General features: G+C 38.7%; 2 long non-coding RNA genes across 2 annotated transcripts; one reads left to right on the forward strand and one right to left on the reverse strand.

Annotated features, from left to right (window-relative positions):
• Positions 1-9,882: 9,882 nt before the first annotated feature.
• Positions 9,883-14,096, forward strand: LOC126824359 (uncharacterized). The gene is made up of 3 exons (XR_007681521.2): positions 9,883-10,030; positions 12,947-13,035; positions 13,962-14,096. It is a non-coding gene; the product is annotated as an uncharacterized LOC126824359 (long non-coding RNA).
• A 5,161-nt stretch (positions 14,097-19,257) lies between these two features.
• On the reverse strand, positions 19,258-21,902 carry LOC126823585 (uncharacterized). Its single transcript, XR_007681224.2, has 3 exons — positions 21,496-21,902; positions 20,719-20,807; positions 19,258-20,277 (listed from the first exon to the last, which is right to left on the reverse strand). It is a non-coding gene; the product is annotated as an uncharacterized LOC126823585 (long non-coding RNA).
• Between the last annotated feature and the right edge of the window lie 314 nt (positions 21,903-22,216).

The following is a 22,216-nucleotide window of genomic DNA, read 5'->3' on the forward strand; positions in this document are numbered from 1 at the left end:
CAGCACCTCCTACTCCACCAGCTATTTTGCTTATACTCACATCGTTTTCCAGCTTGTTGAGTTCATTGGCAGTTTGTCGAAGGATGCCAATCAACTCTCTTCGATTCTTTATTAATAGCCGAATATTACGGCCCGTTTCACCATTTTGTCCATTCATCTTTCCAGTACTATGTGCGTGATATGTACGTTACAATCTGAAGTTGAAAACAAAAATCATTTATGCTTAAGAAGTTTGTTTTTTTTATCACAAAAGAGAATACTTAAATTTAGATTAAACCAGAAAGAGAATACTTAAATTTAGATTTAACCAGAAAAAGAGCGATTAAATTTAGATAAAACCTAAAGAAAAAGATACCAAAAAGAACCTATTTCTTGGCGTCAAAATCGTCGAAACGTTTTTCTCATTTCAGAAATCCTACACGTCGGTCTTGGTGTGATTTTCTGAAGACACTGAAGTTTCGGTATTCACACCATTCTTAAACAGCAGTATTTTCCAGAACCTTTGTGTTATATATATATGGGGAAAAAACTCCACCTTATGGCACATTCTATATACCATATAAAATGAAATGAAATGAAATGGGGTTTAACGTCCCACCGTTCCATATGTTTAATGTACCAAATTAAGCTAGACATGTTGGTCGATTTAAAATAACATAACAAAGGCTCAAGAAAGCAAATGTTACTTCTATCCCATTTTACCCACCAAACTCAACGAACAAATAAAAATATTAAAAAGAACTAATTCTCCGACCGACCCTTTTAGTAACTGGGGTTTTTTTTTCGATCTATATTTCGTTTCGTTTTTTTTTATACTTTCGATGGCCTACATTACATGACGAACTGACGAGTTGTACTGAAAGGTCATGTCAGCGGTCATATAAGCAGCTTTTGACCCTATGACGTCAGACATTGATTAATCATTCACTAAAGGATTATAATCATTCAGCGTTTATTTCTAGTGGTTTACCTACATATCTGTACATGGCACGCCAAGAACGCGTCGTAACAGACCGCTTCATTGGCTAATCCCTCACTTCAACCAAAACGCCGGTAATATAACAACTTTTCCAGATCCTAGTGTAGTAAAAACAAACGAAATTTTGAATTATAAAAAACGAAACAAAATACGATCTGTGTTATAATCAGACTGGCTAAAATCAGTTGTTAACGCGTGACCATACAGGCTCTTAAGAAAGGCGGACGTAAAGAGCTCACGTTGATATAAGCTCATCATATTGTATAATCCACATCGATTAGTTACTTATTACTTATAAATGCTTTAATAACGAATTACTTCTTTCGTTTAAACTATTTACTTACTTCCTGCTTCCTGTAATCGAATAAATAGTTCAATCGAATTGGGTATTTAGTTTAAAAAATGGCCTCAATGTTTAACACCATTACCCGTAGCCTTGTTTAAAATAGAAAGTGGTCACCTTGGTTGTAGATAAGTTAAGTGTCAAGATGCTGTCGAAATGATCTATAGACTACCGTTTACTGTTTTAATAAACTGTATTATGTTTTAAGTCGTAATATGTGATTCCCAGGGAAAACCCGTATTCTTACGCTCAGTTACGAGATATGCTCAATTATTTTAATGGCTAAATGAGCAGCTAATGTCGACATAATCAAGTTTCAACCACTTGCCAGATTATAGATAACATACCGACAACAGATGGCAACTTTATTCAAATATATTAACTCTTAAAGGAAATGAACTGAAATGGGGCTTAACGCCCTATATACTGGGCTAATGAAGATGGGTATTCGCCATTGGCGACAGCGTGTACCATGAGGGTAATGTTGCCTGGGCAGCGGCGCTACGGCCTACTCTTATATCGAATTCGAACTGCTATGGATTATTTTGCGTGCATGCCCATGTGTACACAATACCTCGGTTTATCGTTCCATCTGAAGGACTATGCGTTGTTCCTTGCCAGAACTTCTGCCCGGCGCCGTTGACGTGGGGGAACCACGCAGGAAAATTCCGATAAGCTTTCTCGGCCAGCATCGGGATCGACCACGTGACCCCCAGGTTAGAGAGTCAACGTCTGGCCCATTGAGACACCACGGCCCCCAACCCTTAAAGACATTTTTTTAAATTACAATTCAGTTTCCAAGAATGGTTGCTAACTTGTTGATATACATTATTATAAATTAAAACCCGAAGGCGGCTTGCTAATTTGATGACTGAAACGTTTGATATATTGTGATGTAAGACTCGATATGCTTCATCTTGAAAAATATTACACAATTAAATATATTACAAGCATATTACCATGTTATTGGTTGAAATGGACAGGTGTTGTTATTAATGAGAATACCAAGTGTGATAGAATACATAACTCTTATTTATTAAAAAGATATTTTAATACTGGATAACATATTTACAGGTACATATGAACCTCATTTGGTTGGGTATAGTAACGTCTATCTATAGCTGCTCCCCTTAGGTCGCAGAAGACCCAACTTCTCCGGGGTCGAGGGCAGACCCTCCCCCGAGGTCCGGTCCGGATTCCTTCTAGGTCTCTACAGGTCTCTTCCATCTCTCTCCAAGTCTGCCTGTCTGACAGGCTTTTTATAAGGTGCAGCAATATCTGTCGCGTCAGATAGGCACGCTTCGTTCGTTCGTTTCTGGGGTTTTACGTCCACTTCCACCTAAGGTGATATCGTAGACAAGATAGGCACGCCATAGTTAATAGCATTAGTAATCAGAACAATGAAAACTAATTATTATGAGTCACACATCTTATCTTTAGACAAAAGGTGTCGATACGTGTTAAGCCTAAATCTTATATCATATAGACACTCCGAGTATACAAGTTTGACAAACCCATTACATCTTACATAATATTATGTCATAAACCCCACACCTGCCACAGATTAAATTTTACAATTAATCTGCCACATGTTCAAAATGAGTTACAAATGAAAAATATAAATTAAAATATGAATTCAAAATACAATATTAAATTTTAGATCCCGAATGATATTGTATTACATAAGGCTGCTTGCTAACTGGTCGATATATTGTATTGACAACAATTTGACTCCATCTGTTTTATCGTGCAAAAAAATTACTTCAACTGAGCTCTGTACCGTGAGAATTCCAATAATAGTAGACGAACACGCCACTATCCGGGCAAAATTCTCCACCTATCATGGGATTTACGGTACAATAACCAACATGGTACAATATGTTGTTGTGTAATAAACTGTAATATATATACATATTCTATTCTATTATTAGTAACTTGACCTATATATACACAGTAGATATATACATCCTGGCAGGTATCCGTTACACATATAAAACATACGTTGATTGACAGACAGTGTTTCGGGATGTGTTTTAGTTCTTGATAAACCTATCTTCCCCGGAAACCTATCTTCCCCGTAAATATAAATTTAACTTGGAGGACTTCAAGATAAACTATAATAAACGTATTGCTATATATAAGCCTATCGATTCTCGCCGCATATTTGTGAAAGCGATAGACCAGGGGCGGATCCAGAGGGGGGGGGGAGAAGCAACCCCCACCCTACTCGGCTACATAAAAGAACACTTTATGAGAAAAGTGTAACGGTCGTGTGCTTTATCCTTTATTATCGAATGGTGGGATGGTGGGACAGGATGGGTATTCAAAGCGTGAAATAATGACATGTGTGATATCACAATTAATGCTTTGCATCAATGAAATATAAATCACTATGTGATCCTATTCATTCATTATAAAAATTGACATCAAACGGGGTGTTGGATTTCTCTGTTTAAAAAGTTCAGTGTATATGTATGCCTACGTAGTTAAGGGACGATGTCAACTGTCAAATTTCCTTAACAGGAGCCTGACAAACGCCGTCCTGCAAAAATTCCTGGATCCGCCCCTGGATAGACTCTACATTTATAATTGGGATCATTAGAATACGACCTCCGTCCGCCGCTTCCGCCTTCAAAACTCAATGACCGCGATCGGTGTTACCCAATTCTTCTTGTGTCCAGTGTGAAATATTACCATTGCAGTTAGATCACTTCTGTACTTTCGTATTATATAAAGAGCATGCGCTAGACCCCCTCGCCCCCCCCCCCCAATATATCCAATAAATATTTGCGTACCTGTGTATTGTATAAAAAGCACGCGTTAGGCCCTCCACCCTCAACCATCCTATCCTACCTTCTCTATACCCAATATACCTTTGTTTAACTGTTCCACCCCAACCATTCCACCCTACCCTCCCTATACCCAATGTACCTTTGAATAACTGTTCCACCCTCATATAACCAACTTGATGAACTGGTTCTTGATAGACATGTTTGTAAATTGTAAATTAATATGACACACTTGAACCTGTTCATTCTACATGTATATAACATATCACAAACACGCATCTGTTAACTCTACATCTATATAACATATCACAAACACGCACCTGTTCATTATCGTGGCTAGAATTCTACATGTATATAAAATATTTAACATTTATTTAAAATATTTATTTTAAAACAAAAGAGAGAGAGAGAGAGAGAGGGGGGGGGGCAGACAGACAGAGAAGGGGGTTAATGTCCACTCGACATTCGGGACTAACATATGGTTCAATTTTATTTCAATAATTAGCTACATCGTATAAGTTTGTATACGCACGCAAAACGTTGGATTTCCGCAAAATTGTAGAATTTTCCACATAAAAAGACCCCTTTGATATTAATTTGAGCACGAAACATTGTATGATGGATTGAAATCGAAAGATAGCTACATACACGTATTAAATAATTAACCTTTAACCTTTTCATTATGTGAATCATCTTCCAAGTCCCATCAAGGTCATTATACCCCCAACTAACCACCTCTGTAACCAAGGTCATTGACATCCTTTCCCTAACTGTTGTTTGTTGTGATTCAGTGGCCTAGATACTGCTAGTGTCAAATTGACATGATCCAGCAATACATTAAAGTGGATGGGTATCTCCGTATTGGTATCATACATGTATATATCTGGCCATGTGGGTGTTGGTTTTCACGAGAGATCCTGTTTCCTTTCATCTCAAATTTTATAATTTACATTTCGTTAGGGGGGGGGGGGTAGATAGCCTAATAGTTAGCGGGTGCGCGTTGCGCCATAAGGTCTGTCATTGAGTCAACTGGCTTGGTTTCGATTCCCCGGTTGTACGTGACAAGGAGTAGGGTCGCCCTTCCCACCTCGTGGGCTTTCTCCAGGTCCTCCGGTTTCCTCCCACTGCTAAAGACCCCTACGCGCAAGCGAATTATTGAAATAGAATTGAAACATATGTTAGTCCCGAAATTACCCAGTTTGTGTCAATGGACGTTAAACCCATCTCTCTCTCTCTCTCTCTCTCTCTCTCTCTCTCTCTCTTTCTCAGGAAACAATTACAATTTGAATCACAGCTGCGTGATCTATTGCAAGCAATTACGTAGTGCGGTCATCGTAACCTAGTAAGTCTAGTAGGAAAATCTCAAATGTCACAAACCAAACATTATACAGACCATATAAGGAAAACGTAAATGGAACTCCAAATATTATACAGACCATATAAGGAAAAAGTAATAATAAATAATAAATATTTCCTAATTTCGGAGAAGCCATACTTCTCGTCTTTAAAAGGGTAGTAAGTAGTTTGGTGAGATAGGGGGCTGACATACGGGACAGGGGTGTGACATACGGGACAGGGGTGTGACATACGGGACAGGGGTGTGAAATACGGGACAGGGGTGTGACATACGGGATAGGGGTTTGACATACGGGACAGGTGTGTGACATACGGGATAGGGGTGTGACATACGGGACAGGGGTGTGACATACGGGACAGGTGTCTGATATACGGGATAGGGGTGTGACATTCGGGACAGGGTGTGACATACGGGACAGGGTGTGACATACGGGATAGGGGTGTGATATACTGGACAGGGGTGTGACATACGGGACAGGGTGTGACATACGGGATAGGGGTGTGACATACGGGACAGGGGTGTGACACACGGGACAGGGGTGTGGCATACGGGATAGGGGTGTGACATACGGGAATTTTACCCGTTCTCTGATCTTTCATTATTTCTAGTGAATCAAATATCGTTTATAAAAAATAGAAAATAAGATAAATGTACATATATACACAGATAATGCTGAATTCTATCAAATCTTACCTGCACAAACCCGACCGACCCACCCACTCATCACAATCTACGTTATTTCGAGACTTAAATATGGTCAACTCAAACTAGGTCATTTCGGGACTAATATATGGTATAATTGTATTTCAATGCTTCGCTTGCAAACAGGTTGTTTAAAAGTGGTAGGAAACCGTAGAACCCGTAAAAACCCACGAGGTTAAGCAGGTCATATCACTCCTTGTCACGTACAAGCATGGGATAGAAACCATGGAACTTGACAACTTTGACAGAACACGTGATATAAAGGCCATGCGTTAAACCATTGGGTCTGCCCATCCTAACCTCGTGGGTATTCTCCGAGTCCTCCTGTTTCCTCCATCTTTATAATCTAAGTAATCATGTTATCATTTTCGTGAGGGGGTGGGGGAGGATCTAGTGGTTTTACGCGTGCTCGTGAAATCACAAGGTCTGCCATTGTGTCAAGTGGAGTGGTTCCGATTCCCCCGCTAGAACATGACAGGAAGTAGGATCGCCTGTCCAACTTCGTGGGTTTTCTCCGGGTCCTCCTGTTTCCCCCCCCCCTCCCCACTGCTAAAGACCCCTAAGCACAGGTGAATTATTTTTAAAAAATGTAAACTATATGTTAGTCCCGAAATGACATAGTTTGTGTCGAGTGGACGTTAAACCCCATTTCTCTCTATATATTATTTTCTTGGCTTGTTATGGCCTCAATTCTTGAGGAAATCACTACTAAAATGAAATGGCTGATAACTGACAAAAAAATGTTTCCTGTTCGATAAACAGCAATGACCATATTAGTTGTATTTTCTCTGAACCGTGTATGACTTGTGTGTGAAGAGAGGGTTCCCGTTCTTGGAAGTCAATTCCCCAATACTGTGCTGATACTCTTGCTTAAAGGGACAATAACACTCTTGCTGGCTTGAAAGCTCCAGAAAATAAATAATATCTCTATTTAAGTACTAGATGTTTAAGTGTCCTACCTGTTGTCTAAATTATCCATTACATCCTATTTTACTTTTTACTTTTAATATTATGAGTTCGAAAATATTTTAAATCTAAGTTTCATTTGAAAAGGTTTACGTTAGACGTTTCAAACCATTATGTTGAATTTTTCAAAATTTTTAAATAAGGTGTGTTAAGATGAAATTTGTATCATCAATTAATTGAAATATTCTAAAATAGTACAATTTGTTGACCAGAAAAAAGATTGGGACATATTATTCAGTTACAACAAGAGTGGTATTGAGCCTTTAAAGACTGTACACCTTTGATGACCGTACGTCACATGCTAGTATTTTGTATATATCACCTACAATACTGGTTATCAACCTTAGTTCTCTCTAGTACAGTCTAGGACCCCAGTCCATATTTATAACTATCTCAGTGATTATGACCTAGACTTATTTTTGTCAAGTGTTTAGTTTCACGACGGTTAAAGCTTCCGGTGACATCACAAAGCTTCCGGTGACATCACAGATTACAAGAGTTAGTTTGCTGTAAATGCTAGAAGCTTTTGCTATCAAAGGCTGATAAGGGCGAAGCATGTTGTCCATATATTTACCAGGAAACCAGAGGGGGGGGCGGCCGAATGGTTAGCACGTGCGCGCTGTATCAAAAGGCCTGTCATTGAGTCAACTGGCGTGGTTTCGAATCCCCGGTTATACGTGACAAGGATTAGGGTCGCCTGTCCAACCTGGTGGGTTTTCTCCGGGTCCTCCGGTTTCCTCCCACTGCTAAAGACCCCTACGCGCAAGCGAATTATTGAAATAAAATTAAACCATATGTTAGTCCCGAAATGACCTAGTTTGTGTGGAGTGGACGTTACCCTCTCTCTCTCTCTCTCTCTCTCTCTCTCTCTTTACCAGGAAACCACATTATTAAAACTTGAAATCACAGCTGCGTGATCTATATCAAGTGTGTAGTGCAATCATCGTGCACCTAGTACGTCAACAAAATAGTACGAACAGATTAAATATCACAAATCAAATGTTACACAGACCAAATAAGGAAAACGGATCAATGCTTCCGCTGCAATATACGTCCACATTCCTGCTTTGATTGATATGGTACTTTTTTTAAAATGAAGAGAATGAAATATGAAATGGCTGTAACGACTGTAATTATTAACAAAAACGTGGGTGTGACACTGTCCCAGGGGGTCGGGGCATTCGTCAAAATAAATAGTAGCTGTCTTTACGGTATAAGAAGTAACTATCCAAAGTACCAATAAGATCCATTCAGAATTGCAGCCTGTAGACCATAAACACAAAGATTGGACGTGGCTCTACCCTTGAGGGTTGGAAATGAAATGAAATGAGGTTTAACGTCCTACTGTTCTGCTCCTATACTGGGCTAATGAAGACGGGCATACGCCATACAGTGTGCTATGAGATGACTTTTGCCCGGACAGCGGGACTATTGCCTATTCTTATATCGAATTCCAACTATCAAGAGATCTTTTACGTGCATTCCAATGTATACACGGGACCTCGGTTTTTCGTCTCATTCGAAGGACTAGACAACTGTCCTTGCCAGACCCTCCGTTCTGCACCACTGACAAGTGGGAAATCACGTCGGAAAATCAGCTTGAGGGTTGGAGATGGCACAATATAAATAGGTACATCCCTATTACTTAAATTATTGATAGGCTAAATTTGAGCAAAAATTGCAACCTGTAGAGTACAGACAAAAAAATAACAAGAAAGTGGGTGTGACAGTGGGGGAAGTGACAAGCACCAAAATAAATAGTTGCTATCCGTATGGTAAAAGGAAGTTCGAAGATGTTCCATTCATAGTTCCAGCCTGTAGACAAAAAAACCCCACAAAAATTGGGCGTGGCTCTGTCCCTGGTGGTTGGACATGGACCAATATCAATAGGTACAACCCCATGATGGATTATACTGAATTGGATCCAAATCTGTTAATAATTGCAACTTGTAGATTATTTACAGACACAATATTAACAATTGGTGGGTGTGGCACCGCCCAAGGGGGTGCGGGTGGATCCGGCACCAAAACCAATAGTTGCCGTCAAAGCATACCAAGTGTTCAAGATAATCCAATCAGAAGTGTGGCCTGTATGCAATAAACACAAAAATTGGGCGTGTCCCCGTCCCTGGTGATCGGTGCATTAAGACACAAAGAAACATTGGTGTGGTTCTGCCACTGGGGATCATCCTTGGGGTATCAGGAATATGCATGCACAGTTTTAAAAGGATCTGTTAAGAATTGCGGCCCGTGGGCGACACACACAAAAAATGGTCGTGGATCTGTCCCAGGGGGTCAGGCATGCACCAAAAATAATAGAATAATAGAGGTCAACCTTGGGGAATAAGGAATAAGTATGAAAAGTTTCAACAATCGATTAAGAATTGCAGCCTGTAGGCGACACACAGACACACAAAAAGAAAATGGGCATGGCTCTGCCCTTAAGGGGTTGGACATGCACCAAAAACAATAGTGATGATCCTTAGGGTATAAAGAATAACTATGCAAAGATTCAAGTGGGTCCATTAAGAAATGCGGCCTGTAGACGACAAACAAATACAGAGACAATGATTAATCCTGATGTATGTATTATGTTCTTGGCTTGATATGGCCTCAATTCTTGGGGAAATCCTTGCTACAATGAAATGGCTGATAACTGCCAAAAAATATTTCTTGTTAGATATAAACAGTAATGATCATATTAGTTGTATTTTCTCTGAACCGTCTATCGCTTGTGTGTGAAGAGGGGGTTTCCGTTCTGGGAAGTCAATTCCCCAATACTGTGCTAATATTTTTGTTTATATACCGTAAGCTCGCCACATTCAGATTAGTTGAAACTTTTCACCGGAGGAGAGACAATAAGTGATTTAATCTTCTAACAAGTCAAACGAGAGGTAATCGTTTATATTTTTAATTATTTTATACCATTAATATTTAATACCATTATAGTCCAGGAGCCAACGGGTGGTTGCACGCATGATTTTATGTTTTCCCCACCCCTGTTTTCTGCTATGGTTTCGAGCCGGAACAATTTCGACTAAACCATGAAAATACCATTATAGTCCTGGAGTCAACGGGGGGTTTGCATGCTTGATTTTATGATTTTATGTTTACCCTACCCCTGTGTTGGGCTATGGTTTCCAGCCGGAATAATTTCGACTAAACCATGAAAAAAATAATTATTGCCGGGTTTCAGAAGCTGCACCTTCGATAAAATAGTGTCCTGAGTGGCCCTCTATCAGAATCTGCTGAGAAATTTAGAGATCCTTGTATGCATACCAACACCTCTTGGCTCCACAGGACTATTATTATTTTTATACCATCCATTATAAAACCAAAATCTAATACCTATCTTTACGGTGGATCGGTGAGGTCCCGTGTACACCTTGGCGTGCATGTAATAGATCCCTTGGCAGTTGCAATTCGATATAAGAATAAGAGTAGGTCGTAGCTCAGCTGCCCAGACAAGATTTCACTCAGAGTACACTACATGGCGTATTCCGTCTTCATTAGCCCAGTCGGAGCAGAACAGTAGGACGTTAAACCCCATTTCATTTCATTACTGTGTTTACGGGGTTACCTCGACCTCAAAAGAGGGTGAGTCGGTTGGATTGTATTTTTTCGTCGAGTTTGTGGGCGTAAGAATTAATAGAAATGAAATGAAATGGGGTTTAACGTCCTACTGTTTTGCTCTTAAACTGGGCTAATGAAGACGGGCATACGGCATACAGTGTGCTATGAGGGAAATTTTGCCCGGGCAGCTGCGCTACGGCCTAATCTTATATCGAATTCCAACTAACCAGGGATCTTTTACGTGCACGTCGATTTGTACATGGGACCTCGGTTTTTTGTCCCATCCGAACGACTAGACAGCTGTCCTAGTCAGGCCCTCTGTCCTGCATCACTGAAAAGGGGAAAACCACGCCGGAAAATCGGGATGAACTTTCTCGGCAAATGCAGGGATCTAACACCCAACCTCCAGTATAGCGAGCCAGCGTCTTACCCACTTAGCCACGTGATCCCCAGATTTAATAGGACTAACTGAACGATAAAATAATCTTTTTAATCACCTGTATCGATACATGCAGTCTATATCCTTTGTAATATCATTTTATATACCGTAAAGTGTTTATTGTTTCTATAACTTTATTAATTACTGAGAAACACTTTATTATTTATGTCCTAGTATTTCTAACTTTATTAATTGCTGAATAACTCTTTATATACCGAAAATGGTTTATAATTTATTTCTTAGCATGTTTAACTTATCTAATTACTGAGAAAAATGTCGATTCTGATTGTTGTAATTCATTGTTTGAATTTGTCTGCAGGAAACCACCCCAAGCGTATATAGGTTCCGTTGGGTTACCGTAAACACAGCTACTTATTTTGGGATTTTTGGTCTGATATTATTTTAATATCTAAAGAAGCATTATAAGCAGATACGCTGTAACGTTGATATATCGTTGACTAAGGAACAAATAACTGTTATAAATGAAAATATACGAAACTAATAAATCAAAGTCATCAGTTTATATACATAATGTTTAGTAGTTACTTCAATTTGATGGTAATCAGGTAGTAAAGGTGCTAAATCTGTGACTATTGAACGATGTACACCATTATTGTCCAGGTTTATATATTCAATAGTGATGAGTGTTATAAATAGTCACGCTTTTTCACTATTAGTGGCATCTTTTACAGCTAGTTACACAACTGTTAATTTATGACAACTGTATACATATTACTATACAAAGTACTGACCACTTATAGGATTTAATGACAAAAATTGTCATTACTAAAAGGCCTAGCTTCATTAGTCAACGGTATCAGTTACCAGTGATAGGTGTTGAGTGAATAGCATACCATATAAACAACTCGTTACTTATTGTTTTGGGGGGGTTGGATGGCTGAATGGTTAGCGTGCGCGCGCTGTATCATAAAGTCTGTCATTGAGTCAACTGGCGTGGTTTCGAATCCCCGGTTGTACGTGACAAGGAGTAGGGTCGCCTGTCCAACCTCGTGGGTTTTCTCCGGGTCCTCCGGTTTCCTCCCACTGCTAAAGACCCCTACGCGCAAGCGAATTATTGAAATAAAATTAAAACCATATGTTAGTCTCGAAATGACCTAGTTTGTGTCGAGTGGACGTTAAACCCCATTTCTCTCTCTCTCTCTCACTTATTGTTTTTATTTGATTCATTCTACCTTGCTTAGCCAGAGTGGAAGTTTGGGTGTCTGAATGGTTTAAAGCGTTGGAGTCAAGCGTTGTCGTTTTGGTCCTCAGCTTGTACGTGAAAAGGAGTAGGTCGCCTTTGCAATCTCGTGGGTTTTCTCCGGATCCCCCGTTTACATCCCACAGCCAAAAACCCCTACGCGCAAGTGAATTACTGAAATAAAGTTCACCTATATTTTAGTCCCGAAATGACCTAGTTTGTCATTAACTGCCATCCACGCGTTTATAAATATTATATCACGAGTACATCATTGTATCCACCCCATCTCCCCTCGGTGTTGGCCGTGGTTTCCCCTTGTCATTGGTACAGGACGGGGGACCTGACAAGGACAGCTGTCTATTCGTTCGAATGGGACGAAATAACCGAGGTTCCGTGTACACATTGGCGTGCACGCGAAAAATCCCCTGTCAGTTGGAATTCGATATAAAAGTAGGCCGTCACAATTTCCCTCATGCCCGTCTTCATTAGCCCAATCGAAGCAGATCAATAGTGATTAATGGTAATCTGACTCCATACACTATCTCATGGATTACCTCCCCTTCTTGTTTGTTATACACCATCTGATATTTATTACAGACATATAACAGCCTTATATTAGACAAGATGGAAAATTTGATGAAGAGAAAGAGTGAAATGACCAAACAAGAGTTACAAGATTTCGAGAGGTAACAATTGATTTACTCATATTTATATCAATCATGGAAAATCGGAAAGCTGTGTTGTCCTTAAAGGCGTGATGCGTCATTTAGCGCTATAGGAATCACTTGCAACACGAATCTGTCTAAAAATGGTTCCATTTCGTTAAGTATTTATAAAGTTATGACAAATTTGATCGATCTATGTTGCCCAAGAGTACTAAGGCGCTGGTTGAGGACAAATCCAATTGTATCCAAGTCAGAAGAATTTCTAGTGTTTGTCTTTTTGTTTTACTTTCTGTATTAAAGTACATATTCGGCGTATTGAGTCAAACTGGTGCATCGAGTCTTTAAGTTTAGAGTGAAGGAAACACATAAACGTGGATGTCAGAAGTTGACCACAGCCTAAATAAAACCAGAAGTCAATCGTTTGGCTGTACGTAAACGGACACAGCTTATCAAATATTTCTACGCCGTCACCCAGTTATTTTTAGCCTTTCTCTCCCTTTCCCCTTTTCTTCCTTTTGCATGGCGATTTTTGTTGGCTTTTTGGTGTAGAATCGAAGAAAAGGGTTTGAAAACACATTTTCTGCCAGGTTTTGGTGAATATTCATGAGTTTGAGGCAGAAGGATACAAGAGTTGAGAGGTTGGTTAGGTTGAAATGTAGGATCAAAAATTGCATGTTTATTTGTCTCTACTTCCAGCTTGTGTATCTCAGGTTTTCCATGGTGAACCTCATACTGCTTTTAGGCAAGAGGTTGCCACATGTTGCTCCATCTGTGGTAGAAAGCGTTCTACCCAACAAAAATTTGGGAAAGAGTTAGAGTCAGTCTAAGAGACGAGAATTAACATTGAAGTCAATGGGCAAATCTTTAGTGATCTGTGGACAAACCGACTAATTCGATGTAGCTACGTTATTCTAGTCTCTATCTCCATTCATATTTTATATTTTCAGAATTTCAGCTGCCATAACTGAGGCATTGCCGTTGTTGACGGAAGTAATAGACAATAGAAAGGCCTTGGTGAGAACTCTTCGAGAAGAAGCCGACAAATTGAATAAAATGGAAAAAGACGTACAGATAAGTGAAATAACCGGAAGCACGGCTGGTGTTACGGGAGGCGTGATGATGTTAGCTGGAATATTAGGGGCACCTTTCACTTTTGGTGGCTCTTTATCCCTCACAGCGGCAGGAGCTGCCCTCGGTACAGCAGGTGCCGTTACTGGTGCTAGTGCGGCCATCGCAAAATCAGTTATTACCAAGAACAAACGCGAGGAAATTAACAAACTTCTAGAAAATGACGAAAGGTTAATGGAGAAACTGGAGGAAAAATTAAGGCTTGTTTATGAATCTGCGAAATTGGCTATTTCCGGCACTAAACTAATCGCCGGGGTTGCTAAATCCGTGGTAGGATTACTCCGCGTTGGAGATGCCGTGGTAGATGGCGCGAAAGTTGGCGCGAAGGGTCTGGGTAAATTTGCTAAAACCATTAAAGTTGGTGGTGCTGTTCTTACGGCCATAGCAATACCCCTTGACATATACACTATTGTATCTAATTCAATAGATATTCACAACGGGACACAGAATGAATTGGCCAAAGAATTTAAGCGGATGGCGAATGAGATCGAAGAAACTCAAAAACATCTAAATGAAATGAAATCCAATCTGTCAAACTCTGTACAATAAACCAACCTTTAATTCCGTTATGAAAAATGCCTCGATATATTTTAAATATTCATTGCAGTATGATAAACACCCCCACTGACGTCATATATGTCACACCGTCCGATAATGAAGACAACGTGATAAACAAATCAACTGACGTCATATCCATCGTCACACCGTCCGATAATGAAGACGGCGTGATAGACAAATCCACTGACGTCATATCCATCGTCACACCGTCCGATAATGGAAAGTTCATGGGCCTACCGAATGTAAAACCCGTTTGACATACCCACCCACTGTTCTTTCAATTCCAGTGACGGATTACGACGCCACTCCCTCCTACAACCAAGCCCCCCCCCCCCACACCTCCCAAAATGAGTTGAATTTTCATTAAATTAGATTATTATTTATATCAAAAAACAATAATATTGTTGATTTATTTATTAATTTGAATACCGGTCTTTGATCGTTTAGTAGTTCGAAATTTATGTTAACGTGTCCATTAAACTTCACACAAATTAGTTGTTTAGGTGCCTTGTTCCAGATATGACGTCATACAAGCCCAAATAGAATTGAAATTATAGTTATATACTGTAATAAAATACTGTATGTGTTTTGTATGTTCTTGCCAAGGGAGCTTGTCTTTCGCACCCTGTAAGATATGTAAATAGAATATATATCCAGTCCTCAAACTTCTCAATGATCATTGTTTATGGAAGCGATTTTATATAAACATCAATGCTTGTTATTGTATCCATATATAGTATGTAACTATATCTGTGACTTATTAAATAATAAAATATTGTTTAAACTAAATATACAATTTTAAAAAACTTAAAATACAGATGTGACATCATCCTTTGACGTTGGCGTACGATTATTTCCAATAATGTACGGGTAACTTGCCAATCATACATTATCTATACTAGATGAAATATTGGACTCGTGTGAGGCACGTGCGGGATAGTGTCTGTATTTTAAGTTGTTTGATGGTCTGGAGGTAGTGAAGTATCAATATATTGTTTAATGTCTCGCTCTCGACCATTAAACCATACATAACAGTTGTATCAATTTGAGTTGAGTTTAGTTAAATTTATGTTTTATTTTTATAACATTATATGTCAATTTAATTGAAAATATTTTTGTTAAATTTATATTTCACTGGTTAGCCATTTATAACCATTATGGAGCGAGTTAATATTCTTGGCGGGCACTATACGGCGTTTGATATGGAGCTTTTTGAGATTTGTATATGTATGTGTCATAATTAGCTCAAGTAATATTTTTCTAAAGAATAGAGTAATTATAATTATTTAAGGGGTGGGGATTAACCATTGAGGTAACTAGTAGGTTTGTTTTAAAGTAACGTGTTTCTATAGATTTGGGAACATAAGAAATAAAAGATCGACAAACCCAAGAAAGAGTCAGATCTTTAGTTACATTTACTAACTATAAACATTAGAAACTTGACAGAGACCTTGACAAAAATTGAGTTGGCCTTAACTTTTAGATTTAACCTTGTTTTCGTATTTAGGTGACTATCTATAAACTTATTAGTAACCTCCTCAGTTGTTATCGTATTCAGGGTATGTGTAAATATAATAGTGTTGAATATTAAGTCATTTTGTATATAAGTCATTTAAGTTTCCAAGTTTCCAAGAATAAATAATAATATTTGTTATTTTCATATTACCTTTATTTTGTCTAGTCGTTCGGATGGGACAACAAACTGATTTACCATGTACACATTGGCCTGCACGTAAAAGATCTCTTGATAGTTGGAATTCGATATAAGAATAGGCAATAGTCCCGCTGTCCGGGCAAAAGTTATCTCATAGCACACTGTATGGCGTATGCCCGTCTTCATTAGCCCAGTTCGGATCAGAACAGTAGGGCGTTAAGCCCCATTTCATTTCATTTTACTTTTATTTCATCAACTATTTCGTATATTAAATATTATTTTGTTAAACTTACGTAATTTAATTATTGATATCATGAGTTACATTTGCTAAACTATAAACTTATTAAAAACTTGACCAGTTGTTGCTACTTTTATTTACAGACCCGTATAATATAGACAGAGGTGTCTTTTACGTGCACGTACCACCCTAACGACTAGACAGCTGTCCTTGTCAGACCCTCCGCCCCGCACCACTGACAAGTGGAAACCACGCTGTAAAATCACGATGAACTTCCTCGGCCAACATTGGGAGCGAACCCGCTACCCCCAGGCTAGCGAGTCAGTGTCTTGACTCACTTATCTCCCGATCTGGCAAAGAATTGCGTCTAGTCGTTGGGATAGGACGAAAACCTGTATAGAGTATGTACTTCCCTCATATAGCACCCTGTATAGAGTATGACATTCTTCATTGACCCGATTGTTTTATCTGAATAGAAACCACACAACTTGACAGACGATTTAAACCATACACCCCACCCCACCCCACCCCACCCCACCCATCACCCCACCACACCCCACCCCACCCCACCCATCACCCTAGGAAATATAGAACGTTAAACCCCATTTCATTTCATGTCATTTCTCTCAATCCGTATGTTTAAATGAAATGAAATGAAATTGGGTTTAACGTCCTACTGTTCTGCTCCTAACCTGGGCTAATGAAGACGGGCATACGCCATACAGTGTGCTATGAGGGAAATTTTGCCCGGGCAGCGGCACTACGGCCTACTCTTATATCGAATTCCAACTGCCAAGGGATCTTTTACGTGCACGCCAATGTGTACACGGGACCTCGGTTTTTCGTTCCATCCGAACGACTAGACAGTTGTCTGTGTCAGGCCCTCCATCCTGCATCACTGACAAGGGGAAACCATTCCGACCTCCAGGCTAGCGAGCCAGCGTCTTACCCACTTAGCCCGTATTTTTAATGGACCTACCTTGATAGACTTGTTCCTATCACGTATTTTAATATAATATATTTTATTCACAACTGATATAAACTACTCTATTAACATCGATTTTATTACAATTATATATACTTTATTACAAATTATAAATAAGCGTATATATTAAAGTGATCGTCATACATTTTAAGTTTAAATGAATAAGTATCTGATATATAAATATATATGAAATGAAATGGGGTTTAACAGAAATGTTAATAGAAGACCGACTTTTACATGGAATTTCAACTTCAAGGGTTCTTCTGGGGGGTTGGATGGCCGAATGGTTATCACGTGCGCACTGTATCATAAGGTCTGTCATTGAGTCAACTGGCGGGGTTTCGATTCCCAGGTTGTACGTGACAAGGAGTAGTGTCGCCTGTCCAACCGTGTGGGTTTTCCCCGGGTCCTCCGGTTTCCTCCCACTGCTAAAGACCCCTACGTACAAGCGAAGAATTGAGATGAAATTGAACCAGGTGTTAGTCCCGAAATGACCTTGTTTGTGTCGAGTGGACGTTAATGTACACAAGGGAACTCAGTTTAACGTCCCATCCGAACAACTATACGCTTTCCCTTGCCAAGTGTCTCAACATATAAAACAGGAAAATCCCAAGGATTGCCTGTCCAACCTCGTGGGTTTTCTCCGGGTTTTCCGGTTTCCTCCCACTACTAAAGACACCAATACGCGCAAGGGAATTATTGAAATAAAATTGAGAGAGAGAGAGAGAGATGGGGTTTAACGTCCACTCGACACAAAGTAGGTCATTTCGGGACTAACATATGGTTTAATTTTATTTCAATAATTCGCTTGCGCATAGGGGTCTTTAGCAGTGGGATGAAACCGGGGGACCCGGAGAAAACCCACGAGGTTGGGAAATAAAATTGAACCATGTGTTAATTCTAAAATGACCTAGTTTGTGTCGAGTGGACATCCAAATCCCCGAAAGCAAATGGAGTTATTACACTGAAAAAAAACTTGTGTTGAAACAACACAAACTTGTGTTGTTTTCAACACAAGTTAGGTGTCTCTATTTAACAACACAAACTTGTGTTGAAACAACACAAACTTGTGTTAAATGTTGAAACAACACAAACTTGTGTTAAATGTTGAAACAACACAAGACTTGTGTTAAAATTTACCAAACAACACAAACTTGTGTTGAAACTTGTGTGAAAATCTACACAATACTTGTGTCGAAACTTGTGTTGACATTTCTGAAACTTGTGTCGAAATTTCTGAAACTTGTGTTGAAATTTCTGAAACTTGTGTGGTTTCATAAAAACTTGTGTATAACCACCAACAAAAACTTGTGTTTTATTTTCCCTCAATTTAGCAATCTTTCCCATGCAGCCCCCCACCCCTTTTGCTCTGTTTAACCTGTAAAGTTTGATAAATGAGGTAACAATAATTTTATTTGTTAAATTATCATTTATTCATAAAATGATAGGAAAAAGTAAATTAACACCACCAAATCAAAACTAAATAGACATCATTTGAAATGTTAACAGAAAAACAGAGATATAATTCTAATACTAATAAAAATTTTGTTATACTTTGCCCCCCTCCCCCCCCCCCCCCACATCACAAAATAGCTATTTAATTTTTTCTTTACCCGAAAACAAGAACTGAGAAAAGAAAGATCCCTACCCCATACCCCAAAAATATATAATTCAAATATATCTAAATTTAATAACATCCAAACCAATCCCTAATTAGATTAATTATGCACTAAATTGAAATACTTTCAGAAACTGAAAAGTGCTACAAAGTCATATTACAAGTGATTTGTGAGGCATCTAGAAATAACTAGCATACACAGAAAACTAACAAAAGAATAGTGCACTATTTTGCAGGAGTAATAAAATGATGTAGAACCTTTTCCTCAAACAAAATGAATATTTTGTACATAAAAGGAGCAAAGCATCAAGATTACAGGATTGAAAAATAAAAAAATATCAGAGAAAATCGCAAACATTAAATAATATGTACAAAATATATATAAATAATCACAAGTCAAAAGCAAGGAGGAGCCACTGTGGTTCAGTGAGTGCATTGGCCGAGAAATTTCAACTGGATTTTCCGACATAGTTCCCACACGTCAGTAGTGTAGGACATAGCAAGGGATAATTGGGTATAAGCCCAGAATTGAAACTACCCCCACTGCTTTTACTTTAAAGAACCCTTGACAATTGAATTATCTGACTCAATGACAGACCCTTCTGATCCAATGTGCGTGTGTTAACCATTCGGCCCTCCTGGGTTCCCTTTAAACAACCCTTGACAGTTGAAATATTTGATATAAGAGTAGGTTGTTGGGCAGAACCACCATAATAACACAGAAAAGTAGGATATTAAACCCTATTTCATTTCATAAGCAAGGGAAAGTCACCTTAATGTAGGTCAAGGTTTTTTTGTAATTCTGGGTATATTTGATCTACATTTGGTTTCTAGACTATGCCTATTAAATACTTTATGATTTCCAACCAAATTCTAAGTGATTTATATGTCACTTTACATTCTATATTATACATAAATTTCTGTAGAGAATTAAAATCTAATTGTGTTTGGGATGAATATTTAACAGTAAAAACAAAAAAAAATATTCAAAAATTGGGTCAAATGCATTCTTTTCCAGAATTATAAAATAAATTGATGCTTGGGACCTCTTGTTGTTATCATACATCAAATAATCTTCCAGCCTAAAAAATAAAAAGTAGGCAATAAGAATACTTTCTTACTATTTATGGTTCACAATGTTTAAATAAACAATTTATTTTGCCACATCGAGACTGAGTCTCTATTTTGTTTCATCTTTGGGTAACACTTATTGTGTCTTGTCCAGTAACAGACCCATGCCGATTATTCTATTTTATTTCCATCGACAACAAATTGGATATTACCTATTAAAATCTATTTGAAAAGTAAAATATTGTCCATTTTTATACTGCTATTTACTGTAAAAATACACATAGGGTCTATCACAACTTGAAGAAAATCAATGGATGTGATTGTCAAAAATCAAGAATGCCAAGACTTGAATAGGAGAGTCCTAGGCATTGCCCCAAGAAGAATAACTAGATTACCAATCAAGTGTATAGAATTAGTTGATGATTAAAAATACAAATATGTATGTTACTTACATTTTACCTGATTATCAAGCTCTGTGAGAAAAAGTTTCCATAATATGAATAGCCATTTCCAACTGTCTTGATCTTTCTGATGTAGTTAACTGAGAAAAAAAACATACTATGTTTTAGTTGACTTAAATCGATTCAATATTTAAATAGACGAAAGTTTTAATTTAATTAAATTGTATTGTAATGTGTTGGTTTGCTTTGTCACAGATGAGACAAAATGAAAAAAATGAAATGAAATGGGGTTTGGCGTCCTACTGTCCAGCTTCGACTGGGCTAATGAGGTTGGGCATATGCCATACAGTGTGCCACGAGAGAAATTTTGCCGGGTACCGTGACCCTAAGGCCTACTCTTGTATCAAATTCTAACTGCCAGGGGCTCTTTTAGATGCACGCCAATGTGTACACGGGACCACGTTTTTTTGTTCAATCTGAACGACTAGACAGCTGTCCTTGTAAGACCCCCGTACTGCATCGTCTTACTGCAAACCCGCGACCTTAAAATATGCAAACCAGTGTCTAACCCACTTGGTCACCATGGGTCCCCACAGATGAGATAGTCATATCTACATGTATCTGGACATAAGTAAGATTCTGTCTGTGCACATACATGTACGTGTACAGTTTTACTATACTAAACTGAATTTTAAATTTCAAAATATTAAAATGAAATCGAGGTTTATGTCACATCAGCTCCAACCAGGCTATATTGTGCCAAACACATTATGGTGAGATTCTAAAATACCACAACAACAATCTTTTCTATTAGAATTGAACACTCACCCTCCAAAAACACCTATGAGAAATCATAGGTGCTCAAATCGCCATTTCTTCAGCTCTTTCTTTTCCCATATTTGGGTTTTTTGACTTATTTTATTATATGATCTTTGATTTGCTATGGCATCTAATATGGAAACTGAAAAATATGAATATGTGACATGTAATTAACTGTTTAAGATACCTTACCATATACAAACTGTGTGATATCTAAAACCATTTTAATCCCGAAGATCTTACCTAAACCGTGAAAATCTGTTTTAATAACCCTTGTTTGTCATGTGACTGGAGAGTCACAGTAATTAAAAGAGAGCCATGTGGCTTAGTGTGTAAGGCACTGGCTTGCTACCCGGGAGGTTGCGGGTTCGCTCCCAGTGTTGACCGAGAAAGCTTATTTGGATTTTTCAGCATGGATTCCCTGTCTAGTCGTCATGGTGGCTAAGTGGGTAAGAAGCTGGCTCGCTAGCCTGGAGGTCGGGTGTTCGATCCCTGCATTGGCCGAGAAAGTTCACCCAGATTTTCCGGCGTGGTTTCCTCTGGTTAGTGATGCAGGACGGAGGGCCTGACAAGGACAGCTGTCTAGTCATTCAGATTGAACAAAAAAACGTGGTCCCGTGTACACATTGGTGTGCATGTAAAAGATCCCCTGGCAGTTAGAATTTGATACAAGAGAAGGCCTTAAGGTCACGGTACCCGGCAAAATTTCTCTCGTAGCACACTGTATGGC

This window comes from Patella vulgata, chromosome 6, assembly GCF_932274485.2.
Source record: "Patella vulgata chromosome 6, xgPatVulg1.2, whole genome shotgun sequence".
NCBI classification, from domain to species: domain Eukaryota; kingdom Metazoa; phylum Mollusca; class Gastropoda; family Patellidae; genus Patella; species Patella vulgata.